The 13,856-nt window shown below is 42.7% G+C and overlaps 1 protein-coding gene and 1 long non-coding RNA gene across 2 annotated transcripts in view; one reads left to right on the top strand and one right to left on the bottom strand.

Moving 5' to 3' along the window:
- LOC142263491 (uncharacterized) overlaps nucleotides 1-13,856 on the bottom strand; it is a 325,147-nt gene that overhangs the window by 67,807 nt on the left and 243,484 nt on the right. The gene's annotated exons all lie outside the window — the stretch shown is intronic.
- On the top strand, nucleotides 4,172-5,139 carry LOC142258038 (uncharacterized). Its single transcript, XR_012727703.1, has 3 exons — nucleotides 4,172-4,241; nucleotides 4,542-4,704; nucleotides 5,005-5,139. It is a non-coding gene; the product is annotated as an uncharacterized LOC142258038 (long non-coding RNA).

The following is a 13,856-nucleotide window of genomic DNA, read 5'->3' as shown; positions in this document are numbered from 1 at the left end:
AATAGTTAGTATATCCACAAAGCGTGGTTGGTTAATCCACGCATAAGGATGGTGATAAGGACCTCATACAGAATCAGTGGCTTATCAAAACACACCTATCAAGGAGAAAGCATTCATAATCATAATTTGTATTAACAACTGTTTTGCATCAAGAGGATCACATATGAAGTCAAAAGCACCTATGTGTACCAAAAGAAATGTTAATGGTGCCGGAACATAGACTCCCCAGCCGGGGAAGAATACGGGAACTAATACACATATCATCATGTATAGGTCCCATTATATTTTTGCCCGATGATTCCAGAGTATTCACACTTTACCTATTAGATTGGTTGAGTATTCAGATCACTCTGGTGATCCAAATACCGCCCTGGTTGAGAAAGCACAAAAGATACAAAAGATACAAAAGATACAATCACAGGGTCACCAGTGGGTCCCGAAAAATCACTGTACAGTTATTACCCTCTTTACTAAAGGACCATCTCTATTAAGATGTTGATATTCTAAAAAAGATGAGAATAGATGGATAGTATAACATAACAAGTCCAATGGGTGTCCTCAGACGACTATTCCAATGATAGGAAATTCATATAAGATCCCCATCAGGAAGAATTATACATAATAAATGTAAATTTAAAGAATCTCAGTTCTTTTATCAGGTCCAGGATAATATAGTCCAGATGTACAGGAAAAATAGAGTATCCTAGTTTCCAAATGTAGATCTTCACATGGGTTCTTATGATGAGAACTTGTCCAAGAGAGATTTGGTTGACCTCCTATATGTTGAATATTCAGAGCCGAAATGGTGACTTAAATTGCCTTAATTTCTCTCGAGTATATCACCTGCAATCAAGAGACGGGGAAGAAGGAGTAAGGTATGAGGCTAATAATATTAAGTGCATATTAGTGGATCAATCTATAGAGTCTTATAGAATCCTGTATAAAGCAGGTCTTCATTCAGACCATGCGGGGCCACACTTCTTAGATTATAAATCCATCTGGACTCTTTACATAGAAGTTCCTTAGTGCGGTCCCCACCCCTGATGTTTTGGGTTACTGAATCAACAATGAAGACCCTCAAATTCGTCCGACGTCCCCTGTGTTTTGTAAAAAAATGGGACGCAACGGATGAAAGAGTTTTACCTTTGTCATGATCGACACTTGCTGTGTTGATTGTAGACAGGTGTTGTTGGACCCTCCTCCTTACTTCTTGCGTGGTCTGCCCCACATAAATCTTTGGGCAGTCGCAAATCAACAGATAGATCACATTTCTTGACCGGCAGTTGAAATACTTTCCACTGGTGATCTGTCCAGGAAAGATGGGTAAGGAGATATTATCGGCAGCTGCCATATATGGACAAATTGTGCAGGCTCCACATGGATATGTCCCCTTTAATCTGATGCCAGTGCCTAACCTCAAAGTAGGCCTCTGAAAATGACTCCTGGATAATACACCCTTTAGATTTTGTGCCTTTCTAGCGACAAGCCTTGGTTTTTCTTCAATAAAGGGATGTAACTTTTTATCACTCCTAAGGATCTCCCAATTGTTCTGGAGTAACATATATAAGTCTTGCCACTGATTGTTATAAGGGGTGATTATACTCACTGTTGTCCTGTTGTTCCGGTTCTTTGGGCGGAGGAGTGTTTCACGTGAAATGGATCTGCACTCTTGTAGTGCAGTAGAGATGACTCTTTTTGGATAACCTCTCTTTTGAAACCTGTTAGAGAGATCAAGTGCATGAGTTTCAAAGTCAGCATCATCACTACAGTTTCTCTTGAGCTATTTTTTGGAATATTTTGTGTGGACATATGGATTTGGCGGAAAGGGAGACAGCCTGGTCTCACCAGTCCCTAGATATATTTGGCACAGCGCATGAGGTCGGGGCTCATGCAGCTCCTATAAGTGTACAGGACGAAAATCAACAACTGATGCAGGATTTGATTAATCTGCATAAAAAAGTTGTGAAGGTGTGGTGGAATGTAAGATCCCTGGAGGAATATAAAAAACTCAAGATTATTCCTCGTGGACTCCGGGTCCAAATTTTCCCGGCTTGGGAAATAGACACACAATTTAGGGTGACCTGGGAACAGGGTTTGCAAACTTGCTCGTTAATCTTGCTGGACATGCTCTTAGAGCATGACCGAGCATTACTAACTCAACTAAAAGAGGAGATAAAAAATAAAGAGCATATTTTGCATCAATTGGACAAACAGCTGGTGGTGACCCCCTTTCAAGAGAGACTTAAGCATATTTTGGATAAATTTGAGAAAGATATTATCAAGGGTAAAAAACACAAATTTCAGCGTGACAAAACAGATTATTCTACCAACAAAGCCTATAAGTGGACCCATCAGGGTAATAAACGCAGGGTGCAAAACAGGGAACCCAGTGATATCAGAGCCACCTCACAACCCTCCTCAAGTGAGGATTTTTTATCCACGGACACGAGCGACCCAGAAGGCGCACCAGGAGGGGTCGCCGTAGGCCTAAATCTCAGGAGGAGAGGCGGGAGGAACCAATTTTGGTCACCAGCTGCCCCAAGAGAGACGAGACAGAGCAGGAGACGGAACCGGCAATGAACATCGAGGGTAAGCTCCAAGTTATCAATCTTTCCAGTTATGTATTAACCAAAACTGAATTAGAACTATTGTCTAAAGGCTTGACCTTTGCACCTATGAACAGACTGGATAAGTTTATTATAACAAAGGATCTGTATCTATTTTGCAGACAACTTACCTTCAAATATCTATATAGTCGCCCGGAACTTATTGATACTCTACCGATGGATGAGAGACAGGCCTTTAGTGATCTTCTAGAACTCTTAGAGGAAAATCAGTTAGATGAAGGTAAGAAGATACCGTTCACAAAACGTCTTTTATCACAAGCCACCCCCTCCTTCGGGCTTTGCCCGGCTATTCACATATTTTTCACCAAAGTGTGTAAAGATCTGGATAAATTAAAACTAGATAACAACAAAAGTAACAACCTAACTAAGGAGGAGAGACAAACCCTTTCCAGACTTAAGGATAACAAAGACTTCCTTATTAAGGAAGCCGATAAGGGGGGTAATGTGGTACTGTGGCCAGTGGATATGTATGTAAGGGAGGCGAAGAGACAATTATCAGATCGTAATTGTTATGTACCCCTACCTTCCGATCCCACTATGACGTTCAAAAAGAACTTGGACAAACTCGTATCTACAGCTCACATGCAAGGTACTATTACTCTAAAAGAAAGAAATTTCTTGATCACCAAGGATCCCATAACACCGACTTTTTATATGATACCAAAGATTCATAAAGAGCGGCCAGAACCTCCCGGCAGGCCCATAGTGTCAGGTATCGGAGGCCTGTTTGAGAGACCCTGCATTTATTTGGATTTTTATCTCCAACCACTGGCTCAATCTTCCCCTTCGTATGTGCGGGATTCGTCACACCTAATAGAACAACTGGCCACATTAGTTATTCCATCTAATACCCTAGCCGTAACATTAGATGTAGAATCCCTATATACTTCAATACGACACGATCTGGGATTACAAGCGGTGTCGGTCTTTCTCGACCGTAGCACAACAGGGAATAGGAGACACGACTCCTTTATCCTGGACCTGTTACATACGATATTGGACAAAAACTATTTTGTTTTTGACAGGGCATACTATCGACAGACAGCCGGGACCGCAATGGGGGCGTGTTGTGCGCCACCCTATGCAAATATTTTCTTAGGGTGGTGGGAGGAAACAACGGTCTATGCCCTGGATCAGTTCAAAACTTGTGTGATCCAGTGGTATAGATACATTGATGACATCCTACTTTTCTGGTCCGGTACATTGGAGGAGTGTGAGAATTTCATTACGACTCTTAATGATAACACTTTGAACATCAAACTCACCTCCAACATAGCCGTTAATACGGTTGAATTCCTGGATCTAAAAATCTCCATTACCAACAATTTAGTCAGCACATCACTCTTTCGTAAACCTACAGCTACTAACAGTTTGCTCCACTACGAGAGCTTCCATCCAGCACATGTGAAGAACGGTATCCCCAAAGGGCAGTTTATGAGGCTCAAGAGAAACTGTAGTGATGATGCTGACTTTGAAACTCATGCACTTGATCTCTCTAACAGGTTTCAAAAGAGAGGTTATCCAAAAAGAGTCATCTCTACTGCACTACAAGAGTGCAGATCCATTTCACGTGAAACACTCCTCCGCCCAAAGAACCGGAACAACAGGACAACAGTGAGTATAATCACCCCTTATAACAATCAGTGGCAAGACTTATATATGTTACTCCAGAACAATTGGGAGATCCTTAGGAGTGATAAAAAGTTACATCCCTTTATTGAAGAAAAACCAAGGCTTGTCGCTAGAAAGGCACAAAATCTAAAGGGTGTATTATCCAGGAGTCATTTTCAGAGGCCTACTTTGAGGTTAGGCACTGGCATCAGATTAAAGGGGACATATCCATGTGGAGCCTGCACAATTTGTCCATATATGGCAGCTGCCGATAATATCTCCTTACCCATCTTTCCTGGACAGATCACCAGTGGAAAGTATTTCAACTGCCGGTCAAGAAATGTGATCTATCTGTTGATTTGCGACTGCCCAAAGATTTATGTGGGGCAGACCACGCAAGAAGTAAGGAGGAGGGTCCAACAACACCTGTCTACAATCAACACAGCAAGTGTCGATCATGACAAAGGTAAAACTCTTTCATCCGTTGCGTCCCATTTTTTTACAAAACACAGGGGACGTCGGACGAATTTGAGGGTCTTCATTGTTGATTCAGTAACCCAAAACATCAGGGGTGGGGACCGCACTAAGGAACTTCTATGTAAAGAGTCCAGATGGATTTATAATCTAAGAAGTGTGGCCCCGCATGGTCTGAATGAAGACCTGCTTTATACAGGATTCTATAAGACTCTATAGATTGATCCACTAATATGCACTTAATATTATTAGCCTCATACCTTACTCCTTCTTCCCCGTCTCTTGATTGCAGGTGATATACTCGAGAGAAATTAAGGCAATTTAAGTCACCATTTCGGCTCTGAATATTCAACATATAGGAGGTCAACCAAATCTCTCTTGGACAAGTTCTCATCATAAGAACCCATGTGAAGATCTACATTTGGAAACTAGGATACTCTATTTTTCCTGTACATCTGGACTATATTATCCTGGACCTGATAAAAGAACTGAGATTCTTTAAATTTACATTTATTATGTATAATTCTTCCTGATTGGGATCTTATATGAATTTCCTATCATTGGAATAGTCGTCTGAGGACACCCATTGGACTTGTTATGTTATACTATCCATCTATTCTCATCTTTTTTAGAATATCAACATCTTAATAGAGATGGTCCTTTAGTAAAGAGGGTAATAACTGTACAGTGATTTTTCGGGACCCACTGGTGACCCTGTGATTGTATCTTTTGTATCTTTTGTATCTTTTGTGCTTTCTCAACCAGGGCGGTATTTGGATCACCAGAGTGATCTGAATACTCGACCAATCTAATAGGTAAAGTGTGAATACTCTGGAATCATCGGGCAAAAATATAATGGGACCTATACATGATGATATGTGTATTAGTTCCCGTATTCTTCCCCGGCTGGGGAGTCTATGTTCCGGCACCATTAACATTTCTTTTGGTACACATAGGTGCTTTTGACTTCATATGTGATCCTCTTGATGCAAAACAGTTGTTAATACAAATTATGATTATGAATGCTTTCTCCTTGATAGGTGTGTTTTGATAAGCCACTGATTCTGTATGAGGTCCTTATCACCATCCTTATGCGTGGATTAACCAACCACGCTTTGTGGATATACTAACTATTATCTCTATATTTTGGGATTCAGATCTGATTTGCATCCACTGCATACTAGTCACCTGCGCTTTAAGGTGATAAATTTGTTCCATTATTTTTGTAGGGCCAGATCTAAGCCATGGACTCCCTTTACCATGGCCCCTGCTCTATGAGTGGTTTTAGTCATCCATTTTAATATGGGTATACTGATTGGAACCACGCATAGAGCGAGGTGGATATAAATCTTGGGCATATGCTGATTTAACCAGCTGTAATGCACGCCTTTTTCTAAAGGAGAAGGGGTTAAATTTATCTCATGTCCATATCGGTGTTTGTACTTACGATTCTATTTTAGTGTGTTTCTTTCCATATCCTAAACATATGTATGTAGGTTATAATCCTGGTGAACTGGTCTTCTGTTCGTATGAACATATAGACTAGTTTCCCATGTACTGTAGACTACATGGATATACACCTTGTTTCATGAGACTTGGACACGAATCCTGTACAGTATATTGTTTATAAAGAGATGCCTTAAGGGGTTAAAAATCTTATGTCTAGCCCCTGTCTTTCTGTGTTTGCGCCCAAAATTCTTAACCTGGTACTGTGCATACTTATAAGTGCTTGCCCGTTTGTGAATCATTGATTTAAAGCTGCTATTTATATTGCAGCGTTTAGCAAATAGGCTGATATGTGCACTTACTCAATCAATACCTAGGTCCAATTCACAAAAGCAGTTACTCTGTTTGAGTAACGCCGGGTATACCCGCGCATGCGCATTAGGATTGTAGGCAGATCTCGTGTAATCATGTGACCAATCCAAGATGGCGGCCGCCATCGTTAGCGTTTTTACACATGGGCTGGTGAGTAATTACCTCTTAGGCGGTTATGTATTTATATGGGGCACATTTCGGACACCCATTGTACTCTCTCTCTCCCCTGAGGAAGCCACACGTCTGTGGCGATACGCGTGGGGTCGCACGCCTCTTGCCTCCTCCACATTACCTCCTTATCCCTCTCCCCCTCCTTTGGGGATTATAATGCTGTGTTAGGTGTGAGTATGGATCAAGTCAGGTTGGATCTTGATTATTAGGATCTGCATCTCTTAAGCTCTTATTATTGATCCTGAATTTGCATCTGGGGTTATTGCTGGAATTTATTATGGCATAACTATTGTGTTATTATGTTCTGTAACATGCTTTAGACATCTGTAAACACCTAAAATTACCCCAGGTATAATGCTTAAGGTATCTGCGAGTGTATGATGCAGATCTGATCTTATGTGTGGATCTTTTTCATCTTTATTCTGACCTAACATTGCGGGCACCACAAGTAGTGGTTATTGCCCTTGAGCAAGTGCATTTGTGTTATATATTTTTCAAATACTTCACCTACATACCAGTAGGTCCCAGTGCACAGTGTTTACTATGGAGGGTTAAATTACTCTTTATTGGAGGTATTGTGTGTATGTGTATTTCTACATTAACATTACATTTATGCATTGGAGGTTTGCGTGCGGGGGAATCATGCCTTCATTGGCTTTTTAAATGTTTTTAAATTGGTTGTCTGTGTGCCCTTCCTTTCTGGGGCCATGACCTGTTCACACGGAATGTTTCAACAATGAATTAATAAAAATACTTTTTCTATAATATTAATAACGTGTTGGTGATCCCATTTTGTGATATACTCTTTCTCTCGCTTTGGTGGTCACGGAATTTGTGTCGCACATCCGGTCGCTTTAGCGGTGCCGTTGAGCGTGACACCTTTGAGCAATTTTGCATTGTTGCAAAAACGTGCAAAATCGCTCATCGGTGACATGGGGTCCATTCTCGAATATCGTTGCTGCAGCAGTAACGAAGTTGTTCCTCGTTCCTGCGGCAGCACACATCGGTACGTGTGACACCACAGGAACGAGGAACCTCTCCTTACCTGCCTCCCGCCCGCAATGCGGAAGGAAGGAGGTGGGCGGGATGTTACGTCCCGCTCATCTCCGCACCTCTGCTTCTATTGGGCGGCGGTTCAGCGACGCAGTTGTGACGTCGCTGTGACGCTGAAAGAACCGCCCCCCTAGAAAGTAGGAGGTTCGCCAGTCACAGCGACGTCGCAGGTCAAGTAAGTAGTGTGACGGGTCTGGGTGATGTTGTGCGCCACGGGCAGCGATTTGCTCGTGTCGCACAACCGATGGGGGCGGGTACCCACAACAGCGATATCGGTCACGATATCGCAGCGTGTAAAGCGGCCTTAAGAAAAGGTAAAGTCCCATATAGGGACTAAGTAAAAAAAGTTTAAAAAAAACCTAGAAAAACAATATACCGAAAAATACATTTATTATAAAAACAAAAATTTAAAAAGTACACTTATTTGGTCTGGCCTGTTGTATAAATCTGTCACGCTATTTATCCCCTTCAGTGAACAGTTTAAAAAAATAAAGTGGCAAAAAACTGTTTTTTCCTCATATCGCAGAAATAAGTGGACGAAAACACAATTAAAAGGTTGAACCTAACTAAAAATGCTATCACAGAAAATGTCTTGTACCGCAAACAACAAGCCACCACACCGCTCCATCAGCAGAAAAATAAAAAAGGTATGGTCTGAGAATACAGCGATGCAAAATATTCTTCTTTCTAAAAAAAGTTTGTGTAAAAGCGGCGAAACATAAAAAAAACCAATTATATTTGTGGTATTGCTGTAATCGTACAGACCCGAAGAATAAACAGTTTTATTGTCCTCTGATTGGGGTCTGGTCCAGAGCTAGGATGCCCCCAGATGGTCTGAGGATTGTCTGAGGAGCACAATTCTTTTTACATCAATTAAGAAATGTGCTCCTCAGACCATCTGGGGGCGTCACAGCCCGGACCAGACCCCAATCAGAGGACAATCACTCTCACACTGCTTATCTATGAACTGCAGCAATATTTATGGCCACAACAGTTTGTCCTCTTGCCATAGTGATAGCTCTGCTTCACATAACTTGTCTTATTTAATGCCCCATTCTATGTCCTGTTGTGTATAAATATGTGACTCTTCAGATTTTGTATTATACTGAGCCCGATAAAGAGACCTGAGTAGTCTCAAAAGCTGCTATTACCATCTTTTCAGTTAGGCTGCTTTCACACTATGTTTTTTTAACATGCCTCATGAACGTTTTTTTGCTGCAAAAGCGGATCCTGTTTTTGGAAAGAGAAACACATGTGTTATTTTACAGGATCCTGTCACTTGAAGTTTATGGGTGGGCATTAGAGTCATGTGATCGGGAGTGAGGGGAACTGAACGTGACAGACTGGAAATTCAGATGCAGCTGAGGGCAAAAGAGAGAGGAGAGAAAGAAGAGAGGAGAGAGAGGGGAGAGAGGGAAGAGGGGAGAGAGAGGGAAGAGGAGTAGAGAGAGAGGAGAGAGGAAAAGGGGAGAGGGGGGGAGAGGGAAGAGAGGAGAGAAAGAAGAGAGGGAAGAGGAGTAGAGAGAGAGGAAAAGAGGAGAGAGAGAGCAGAGACAAGAGAGGAAAAGAGAGGAGAGAGAGGGAAGAGAGAGAGGAGAGAGAGACTGTGATCATGCCAGGCTGGTTTCTGGCCAAACAGGATGCTGTCTATCAGTATACCACCTTTCACATTTGTTTGCATGCTGTTTAGTGAGGATCCAGCGACTTGCAGTATTTGTACGCAACTCAAAAACGCTACAAGTAGCGTTTTTGAAAAAAGTTAAAAAACTTGACGCGAGTTCATTGCAAATACCTTGAAATCAAAACGCTTTTGAACTGGATGCGTTTTTGCGTTTAAAAAAACGTTCAGGACGCATGTTAAAAAAAACGTAGTGTGAAAGCCGCCTTAGCCATTAAAAGGTATCAACCACTGAGGACGTCAGTTCTTTTAAACAATTATTTTGTCATTTCAATGCATTTGCAATGGAATCGCGGCAATATGTGTTCACTTGCGGTTGCATGCGGCATACACTGGATCCAGTGAGATGCAGTATTTTATCTTTTTTTCAAAAACGCTACTTTCTAGCATTTTTGACCTCGGACAAAATACTGCATCTCACTGATTCTTTATATTGCAGCAGTACCTGCAATGCTTTTCAATGGGCAGGATCCTGCTGTACCACAAGTTACCGCATTCTGGTAGGCAGGATCCTGTTCTCAGTGGTGAGCATGCGCAGAAAGCAGTTCCTCCCCCGTGCTTTCTAGTGCAGCTGCATCAGTTGAAGAAAGAAGACAGAAGAAAGTAGACCAGGATCGTGGAGGGGTGAGAGGGAGTAATAAAGAAGGAGTCCCTGATGGAGTCCCTGCGTGTGTCTGTGTATTTATTTCTAACTAGCTGTACTCCCCGGCTTCGCCCGGGTTAATAACTGTTAAGAAAATTGAATGTATTAACAAAAATGTATTCTGCACACAAACACCACAAAACAAATAGATATAAATGTAATTATTAAAAGGCAAAAACTAAGCTAATAGAAGCATTTCACAACATATATTTCAACACCACAGATATTCCACACAGATTTAACATCCTATGACCTCACACATGCTGAGAATGTCCTTCGTTGCCTATATTAACCAATCAGAGCTCAGATTAACTGTAGCAAAATAGAAGCTAAGCTGTGATTGGTTGCTATTGGCAGCCTGATAAATCTCCAGGCAACAGAAAGCCCTCCCCCTGACAGTATATATTAGCTCACACATACACATAATAGACAGGTCATGTGACTGACAGCTGCCGTATTTCCTATGTGGTACATTTGTTGTTCTTGTAGTTTGGCTGCTTATTAATCAGATTTTTATTTTTGAAGGATAATACCAGACTAGTGTGTGTTTAGGGCGATTATGTGGTGAGGTTGGTGTATGTGTGGTGAGATGTGTGCTGAGGGTGGTATATGTACCAGACTTGTGTGTGTTTAGGGTGATTATGTGGTGAGGTTGGTGTATGTGTGGTGAGATGTGTGCTGAGGGTGGTATATGTACCAGACTTGTGTGTGTTTAAGGCGATTATGTGGTGAGGTTGGTGTATGTGTGGTGAGATGAGTGCTGAGGGTGGTATATGTACCAGACTTGTGTGTGTTTAGGGTGATTATGTGGCGAGGTTGGTGTATGTGTGGTGAGATGTGTGCTGAGGGTGGTATATGTACCAGACTTGTGTGTGTTTAAGGCGATTATGTGGTGAGGTTGGTGTATGTGTGGTGAGATGTGTGCTGAGGGTGGTATATGTACCAGACTTGTGTGTGTTTAGGGTGATTATGTGGTGAGGTTGGTGTATGTGTGGTGAGATGTGTGCTGAGGGTGGTATATGTACCAGACTTGTGTGTGTTTAGGGTGATTATGTGGTGAGGTTGGTGTATGTGTGGTGAGATGTGTGCTGAGGGTGGTATATATGTACCAGACTTGTGTGTGTTTAGGGCGATTATGTGGTGAGGTTGGTGTATGTGTGGTGAGATGAGTGCTGAGGTTGGTATATGTACCAGACTTGTGTGTGTTCAGGGCGATTATGTGGCGAGGTTGGTGTATGTGTGGTGAGATGTGTGCTGAGGGTGGTATATGTACCAGACCTGTGTGTGTTTAGGGCGATTATGTGGTGAGGTTGGTGTATGTGTGGTGAGATGAGTGCTGAGGTTGGTATATGTACCAGACTTGTGTGTGTTTAGGGCGATTATGTGGCGAGGTTGGTGTATGTGTGGTGAGATGTGTGCTGAGGGTGGTATATGTACCAGACTTGTGTGTGTTTTAGGGCGATTATGTGGCGAGGTTGGTGTATGTGTGGTGAGATGTGTGCTGAGGGTGGTATATGTACCAGACTTGTGTGTGTTTAGGGTGATTATGTGCTGAGGTTGGTGAATGTGTGGTGAGATGTGTGCTGAGGGTGGTATATGTACCAGACTTGTGTGTGTTTAGGGCGATTATGTGGCGAGGTTGGTGTATGTGTGGTGATATGTGTGCTGAGGGTGGTATATGTACCAGACTTGTGTGTGTTTAGGGTGATTATGTGGCGAGGTTGGTGTATGTGTGGTGAGATGTGTGCTGAGGGTGGTATATGTACCAGACTTGTGTGTGTTTAGGGTGATTATGTGGTGAGGTTGGTGTATGTGTGGTGAGATGTGTGCTGAGGGTGGTATATGTACCAGACTTGTGTGTGTTTAGGGCGATTATGTGGCGAGGTTGGTGTATGTGTGGTGAGATGTGTGCTGAGGGTGGTATATGTACCAGACTTGTGTGTCTTTAGGGTGATTATGTGGTGAGGTTGGTGTATGTGTGGTGAGATGTGTGCTGAGGGTGGTATATGTACCAGACTTGTGTGTGTTTAGGGTGATTATGTGGCGAGGTTGGTGTATGTGTGGTGAGATGTGTGCTGAGGGTGGTATATGTACCAGACTTGTGTGTGTTTAGGGCGATTATGTGGCGAGGTTGGTGTATGTGTGGTGAGATGTGTGCTGAGGGTGGTATATGTGTTCAAGCACGTGATAGTGTGTGGCGCATTGTGTGTGTGTGTTCATATCCCTGAGTGTGGTGAGTATCCCATGTCGGGGCTCCACCTTAGCAACTGTACGGTATATACTCTTTGGCGCCATCGCTCTCATTCTTTAAGTCCCCCTTGTTCACATCTGGCAGCTGTCAATTTGCCCCCAACACTTTTCATTTCACTTTTTCCCCATTATGTAGATAGGGGCAAAATTGACTGGTAAATTGGAATGCGCGGGGTTAAAATATCGCCTCACAACATAGCACCCGGCGCTGCCCGGGATAGTAACTGTCTCCCATTCTCTGTCTGTCTCCCCCTCTGTATATATCTCTCTGTCTCTATCTCTTTGTCTGTCTATCTCTTTCCCTGTCTGTCACTTTCCCTGTCTGTCACTCCTTTTCCGTCACTTTCCCTGTCAGTCTGTCTCTTTGTCTGTGTCTGTCTCTTTGTGTCTGTCTCTTACCCTGTCTATGTCTGTTTCTTACCCTGTCTGTGTCTGCCTCCTTCCCTGTCTGTGTCTGTCTCTTTCCCTGGCTGCATTGTGACACGCCAACATTCCATACAAGGGCGTGGCTGCGGATTCTTCTGAAGTTCTGGCTGCACTGTGGCTCCCAGCTCCATTCGCTTTAATGGAGGCAGGTTTTTTGGCGAATAACTGTAAAGAGTGGGGTTAAAATTTCCCCTCCAAACATAGCCTATGACGCTCTCGGGGTCCAGAAGTGTGAGTGTGCAAAATTTTGTGGCTGTAGCTGCGACAGTGCGGATGCCAATCCCGGACATACACACACACATACACACACACATTCAGCTTTATATATTAGATAAAATATTTTTTTCTCTGTGATATCTTTTTTTAACCCTTTATTGGAGATTCCTAATGACTGGGTCAAACTTGGCCTGACATTAAGAATCTCGGGCTTTATATCAGCTGGTAAAACAAAGCTGGTATTAACCCCTTATTACCCAGCGTGGGCTACCCTTGGGCTAGCCTGTGCTGCATATTCCAATCCCCAGCTGCCTAGTTGTACCTGGCTGGATACAAAAATTGGACGAAGCCCACGTCTTTTTTTTTTTAATTATTTCATGAAATTTATGAAATAATTAAAAAAGGGCTTCCCTATATTTTTGGTTCCCAGCCGGGTACAAATAGGCAGCTGGGGGTTGGGGGCAGCCCGTACCTGCCTGCTGTACCTGGCTAGCATACAAAAAATATGGCGAAGCCCACACCATTTTTTTTGTTTTGTTTTGGGGCAAAAAAAAACAAAACAAAAGGCTTCCCTGGATTTTCCATTGCCAGTGAAGGTAACACCAAGCAGTGGGGGTTAGCAGTCAGTAGCTGCTTGGGTTACCCTTAGTAATAGAAAATGCAGCTGGAGCCCACACATTTTTTTTTTACCCCTAACCCTAGGGTTATGTGTTTTTTTTTTTATTTTTTAATGAATAAAAGAAAAAATAGACATGGGCTTCGTCCGAGCATTTTACTGCTCGCTCATCCCTACTCCTGACCACACAGCCAGCAGAATAAGTAATCAGAGCAGTTGACTCCAGTGTCGGCTAATTACTTGTTTTGAGTCCCGCTGCATCCATCGCAGCGT

This window comes from Anomaloglossus baeobatrachus, chromosome 1 (assembly GCF_048569485.1).
Source record: "Anomaloglossus baeobatrachus isolate aAnoBae1 chromosome 1, aAnoBae1.hap1, whole genome shotgun sequence".
Taxonomy (NCBI): Eukaryota; Metazoa; Chordata; class Amphibia; order Anura; family Aromobatidae; genus Anomaloglossus; species Anomaloglossus baeobatrachus.
Note: the sequence above shows the minus strand (reverse complement) of the source record. Positions and strands in the feature narration are given on the sequence as shown.